Genomic DNA, 6,542 nt, shown 5'->3' with positions numbered 1-6,542 from the left:
CCCGTTAATACATTGTGCCGTTTTCATAGCGTCATCAAATACGACCGATTAACGACGGCCCATTATGGTCGGCCCATGAACGGACGATTTCAACTATAGCCCATTTATGGCCATAATGTGGTCTGTTATTGGCCCATGTTTGGCCAACTGATCATACGGCCTGGAGAACGCCCATTTATGATACGGCCCATAGAAGGCCCATTGTGTCTACGGCCGGTATAAGGTCCATTGTTTCCACGCCCCGTAGAAGGCCCATTGTTTCTACGGCCCGTAGGAGGCCCATGTTAACTATAGTAAATATGTAGCCCATGGTTATTGTGGCCTAGTTTTAAAAAGTAGGTTATTGCAGCCACTAGCAAACCACGGAAAAAGAAACCGCACTGACTACAAGAAAACAAATAAACAAGACAACAAGGAAATAAATTAGCAAGAAACTTACACTAGGCTATCACGGCTGTTACACATATTACATCCACTGGGCATGAAAGTTCGCCACCAGTGCAAATATAGGGAACGAAGAAGCATATAAACGCTGCAGCAAAACAAGTCCACAACTGCAACCACTTCAGAAGACCTCAAGAAACAATATCCTCGGTAACCATAATGTTGGCAAGATGCTTAGAAAGCTTATTAACTTTCTCTGGTTTGGCGGTTAAATCCTCCAGCACTTGTTGTTGCACCAGAAAGTATGCATCTGAATTCTGCAGGGACTTCCTCAGTCCTTCCGCTTCCTGTCACATAACATCTGATCGATGTCTTTCAACTTGAAGTTGAGACTCAAGTAGCCGAACTGATTCAGGCAGTGAGTTCGAAAAGCTGGTGCTAGCAGTAGTAGCCAGTAACTCGAACACTACATAGGGACAGGACTTTTGGGTTGTCTCAGTGTCTTCAATATAGTTTTTATCAGCTTTCTTGGAGACCAATAGGGATGTCTCACTATCTTGAACCTTATCTGCATTACTTCCTTTACCATTGCATAACGGGGTACTCTTCTCCAATATTTTATCCGCGTTCTACAAGAGAAACAAACAAACACATCACATGTTTACTATGTAGTATATGAAACTCATTTTGGTAAACCAGTTCAGTAGTAAGGTGGACAGGATAACAGCATGAAACTAACATATATCTATGTAGTATGGTCACTGTATGGTCTATATCATTCTAGTTTATGTTGCCAAATCAAGATACATACAGTTCGAATCATATCTATTTAAGACAAAGCAGCATATAAAGAATATAAGTGTGGGAAACTACACAGCAATAACAACACTTGTAATGTGCATGGCATGAGAACATAACTGTTTTTCAATTGAAACTGAAATCAACATAGAGTAAGTTACAACAGCAAACACATTAAAGAAACAAGTTTAAAACTTACATGTTGCGCCATTGGAGTTTCAATTGCATCCTTCAAATTTGAAATTAGTTGGTATGAGTAAATACAGTGATGCAAGAGCAAAGTATTATGAACCGTAGCTACGGAACCTGACCCGAGAACAATTCTTCTTCTGCTTTAAGCGTTGACTTGGGGTTCGGAGTGGTGGTCCTTGTGCTTTGGGCACTGCAGTTGCCTTACTAACTGCTCGTGTTTGGGAGCTTTGTGGTGGAGACGGTTCTGTGTCAATGGGAACTGGGTACTATCTGCTGGGGTTGGGGTTAGAAGGGGTGTAGCTGGTTCTCTGTCCAACTCAGTAGTGCTACCTCTTGAGCACTTGTGTTGGTTTTCCCTTGAAGAAGAAAGGGTGATGCAGCAGAGTAGCGTAAGTATTTCCCTCTGTTTTTGAGAACCAAGGTATCAGTCCCGTAGGAGGCCACGCACGAGTCCCTTGCACCTACACAAACAAATAAATCCTCGCAACCAACGCGATAAGGGGTTGTCAATCCCAACACGGTCACTTACGAGAGTGAGATCTGATAGATATGATAAGATAATATTTTGGGTATTTTTATGATAAATATGCAAAGTAAAATAAAAGGCAAAGGAAATAACTAAGTATTGGAAGAATAATATGATGGAAAATAGACTCGGGGCCATATGTTTCACTAGTGGCTTCTCTCAAGAGCATAATTATTCACGGTGGGTAAACAAATTACTATTGAGCAATTGACAAAATTGAGCATAGTTATGAGAATATCTAGGTATGATCATGTATATAGGCATCACGTCCGAGACAAGTAGACCGACTCCTGCCTGCATCTACTATTATTACTCCACACATCGACCGCTATCCAGCATGCATCTAGAGTATTAAGTTCAAGAGAGCAGAGTAACGCTTTAAGCAACATGACATGATGTAGAGGGATAAACTCATGCAATATGAAATAAACCCCATCTTGTTATTCTCGATGGCAACAATACAATACGTGCCTTGCTGCCACTACTGTCACTGGGAAAGGACACCACAAGATTGAAGCCAAAGATAAGCACTTCTCCCATTGCAAGAAAGATCAATCTAGTTGGCCAAACCAAACTGATAATTCGAAGAGACTTGCAAAGATAACCAATCATACATAAAAGAATTCAGAGAAGATTCAAATATTGTTCATAGATAAACTTGATCATAAACCCACAATTCATCGGTCTCAACAAACACACCGCAAAAGAGGATTACATCAAATAGATCTCCACAAGAGAGGGGGAGAAATTTGTATTGAGATCCAAAAAGAGAGAATAAGCCATCTAGCTAATAACTATGGACCCGTAGGTCTGAGGTAAACTACTCACACTTCATCGGAGAGGCTATGGTGTTGATGTAGAAGCCCTCCGTGATCGATGCCGCCTCCGGTGGTGCTCCAGAACAGGCCCCAAGATGGGATCTCATGGATACAGAAACTTACTGTGGTGGAATTAGGGTTTTGGCTCCGTATCTGGTAGTTTGGGGGTACGTAGGTATATATAGGAGGAAGGAGTACGTCGGCAGAGCAACAGGGGCCCCATGAGGGTGGAGGGTGCGCCCAAGGTGGTAGGCGTGCCCCCTACCTCGTGGCCTCCTGGTTGATGTCTTGACGTAGGGTCCAAGTCCTCTGGATTATGTTCGTTCCGAAAATCATGTTCCCGAAGGTTTCATTCCGTTTGGACTCCGTTTGATATTCTTTTTATGCGAAACCCTTAAATAGGCAAAAAACAGCAATTCTGGGTTGGGCCTCCGGTTAATAGGTTAGTCCCAAAAATAATATAAAAGTGTGTAATAAAGCCCGATAATGTCCAAAAAAGAATATAATATATCATGGAGCAATCAAAAATTATAGATATGTTGGAGACGTATCCAGGATCCCCAAGCTTAATTCCTGCTCCTCCTCGAGTAGGTAAATGATAAAAACAGAATTTTTGATGTGGAATGCTACTTGGCATAATTTCAATGTAATTCTTCTTAATTTTGGTATGAATATTCAGATCTGAAAGATTCAAGACAAAAGTTCAATATTGACATAGAAATAATAATACTTTAAGTATACTAACTAAGCAATTATGTCTCTTCAAAATAACATGGCCAAAGAAAGTTATCCCTACAAAATCATATAGTCTGGTTATGCACTATCTTCACCACACAAAGTATTTAAATCATGCACAACCCCGATGACAAGCCAAGCAATTGTTTCATACTTTTGGTGTTCTCCAACTTTTTCAATCTTCACGCAATAAATGAGCGTGAGCCATGGACATAGCACTTTAGGTGGAATAGAATGGTGGTTGTGGACGAGACAAAAAGGGGGAATATAGTGTCACACCAACTAGGCGTATCAACGGGCTATGGAGATGCCCATCAATAGATATCAATGTGAGTGAGTAGGGATTGCCATGAAATGGATGCACCAGAGCTATAAATACATGAAAGCTCAACAAAAGGAACTAAGTGGGTGTGCATCCAACTCGCTTGCTCACAAAGACCTAGGACATTTTGAGGAAGCCCATCTTTGGAATATACAAGCCAAGTTCTATAATGAAAAATTCCCACTAGTATATGAAAGTGATAACATAGGAGACTCTCTATTATGAAGATCATGGTGCTACTTTGAAGCACAAGTGTGGTAAAAGGATAGTAGCATTGTCCCTTCTCTGTTTTATCTCATTTTTTTATTTGGGCCTTTTTTATGGCCTCTTTTTTATTTTATTTATTTTTTTCCGTCTGGAGTCTCATCCCGACTTGTGGGGGAATCATAGTCTCCATCATCCATTCCTCACTTGGGATAATGCTCTAAAAATGATGATCATCACACTTTTATTTACTTACAACTCAACAATTACAACTCAATACTTAGAACAAAATATGACTCTATGTGAATGCCTCCGGTGATATACCGGGATATGCAATGAATCAAGAGTGACATGTATGGAAGAATTATGAACGGTGGCCTTGCCACAAATACAATGTCAACTACATGATCATGCAAAGCAATATGACAATGATGGAGCGTGTCATAGTAAACGGAACGGTGGAAAGTTGCATGGCAATATATCTTGGAATGGCTATGGAAATGTCATGATAGGTAGGTATGGTGGCTGTTTTGAGGAAGGTATATGGTGGGTGTATGATATCAGCGAAAGGTGCGCGGTATTAGAGAGGCTACCAATGGTGGAAGGAAGAAAAGTGTGTATGATCCATGGACTCAACCTTAGTCATAAAGAACTCATATACTTATTGCAAAAATCTATAGGTTATCATAGCAAAGTATTACGCTCATGCTCCTAGGGGGATAGATTGGTAGGAAAAGACCATCGCTCGTCCCCGACCGCCACTCATAACGAAGACAATCAATAAATAAATCATGCTCCGACTTCATCACATAACGGTTCACCGTACGTGCATGCTACGGGAATCACAAACTTTAACACAAGTTTTTCTCAAATTCACAACTACTCAACTAGCATGACTCTAATATTACCATCTCCATGTCTCAAAACAATTATCAAGTATCAAACTTCTCATAGTATTCAACACACTCATAAGAATTTTTTTATTATTAATCTTGAATGCCTAACATGATTAAAGCAAATTACCATGCTGTTTTGTAGGACTCTCAAAATAATCTAAGTGAAGCATGATAGAACAATAGTTTCTATAAATCAAATCCACCGATGTGCTCTAAAAGATATAAGTGAAGCACTAGAGCCAAAACTATATAACTCAAAAGATGTAAGTGAAGCACATAGAGTATTCTAACAATTTCCGAATCATGTGTGTCTCTCTCAAATGGTGTGTAAAGCAAGGATGATTATGTTAAACTAACAAATAAAGACTCAAATAATACAAGACGCTCCAAGAAAAACACATATCATGTGGTAAATAAAAATATAGCTCCAAGTAAAATTACCGATGGAAGTAGACGAAAGAGGGGATGCCTTCCGGGGCCTCCCCAAGATTTGGCTTGTAGGTTTCCTTAGATTATCTTGGGGTGCCATGGGCATCCCGAATCTTAGGCTCTTGCCACTCCTTGTTCCATAATCCATCAAATATTTCACCCAAAACTTGAAAACTTCACAACACAAAACTTAAAGTAGAAATTCTCGTGAGCTCCGTTAGCGAAAGAAAACAAAACACCACTTCAAGGTACTGTAATTAACTCATTCTTCATTTATATTGGTTTTAAACCTACTGTATTCCAACTTCTCTATGGTTTATAAACTATTTAACTAGCCATACATTCATCGAAATACGCAAACAACACACGAAAAACAGAATCTGTCAAAAACAGAACAGTCTGTAGTAATCTGTAGCTAACGCAAGATCTGGAACCCCAACAATTCTAAAATAAATTGCTGGACGTGAGGAATTTATCTATTAACCTTATGCAAAAATAATTAACTAAATAGCACTTTCCAAATAAAAATGGCAGCAATTCTCGTGAGCGCTAAAGTTTCTGTTTTTTACAGCAGCATTAAAAAGAGTTTCCCCAAGTCTTCCCAACAGTTCTACTTGGCACAAACACTAATTAAACACAAAAAAGACAACCAAAAACAGAGGATAGATAAATTATTTATTACTAAACAGGAGCAAAAAGCAAGGAAATAAAATAAAATTGGGTTGCCTCGCAGCAAGCGCTATCGTTTAACGCCCCTAGCTTGGCATAAAAGCAAGGATAGATCTAGGTATTGCCATCTTTGGTAGGCAATCCATAAGTGGCTCTCATGATAGATTCATATGGTAATTTAATTTTATTTCTAGGGAAGTGTTCCATGCCTTTCCTTCTCATACATTGGAATCTAATATTTCCTTCCTTCATATCAATAATTGCACTGATCGTTCTAAGGAAAGGTCTACCAAGAATAATAGGACATGAAGGATTGCAATCGATATCAAGAACAATAAAATCTACGGGCACATAGTTCCTATTTGCGACAATAATAACATCATTAATTCTTCCCATAGGTTTCTTAATGGTGGAATCCGCAAGGTGCAAGTTTAAAGAGCAATCATCAAAATCACGGAAACCTAACAAATCACACAAAGTCTTTGGAATCATGGAAACACTAGCACCCAAATCAGACAAAGCATAGCATTCATGATCTTTAATTTTAATTTTAATAGTAGGTTCCCACT

The sequence above is a fragment of the Triticum dicoccoides genome, chromosome 3A, assembly GCF_002162155.2.
Source record: "Triticum dicoccoides isolate Atlit2015 ecotype Zavitan chromosome 3A, WEW_v2.0, whole genome shotgun sequence".
NCBI lineage: Eukaryota > Viridiplantae > Streptophyta > Magnoliopsida > Poales > Poaceae > Triticum > Triticum dicoccoides.
This window is presented reverse-complemented; position numbering follows the sequence as displayed.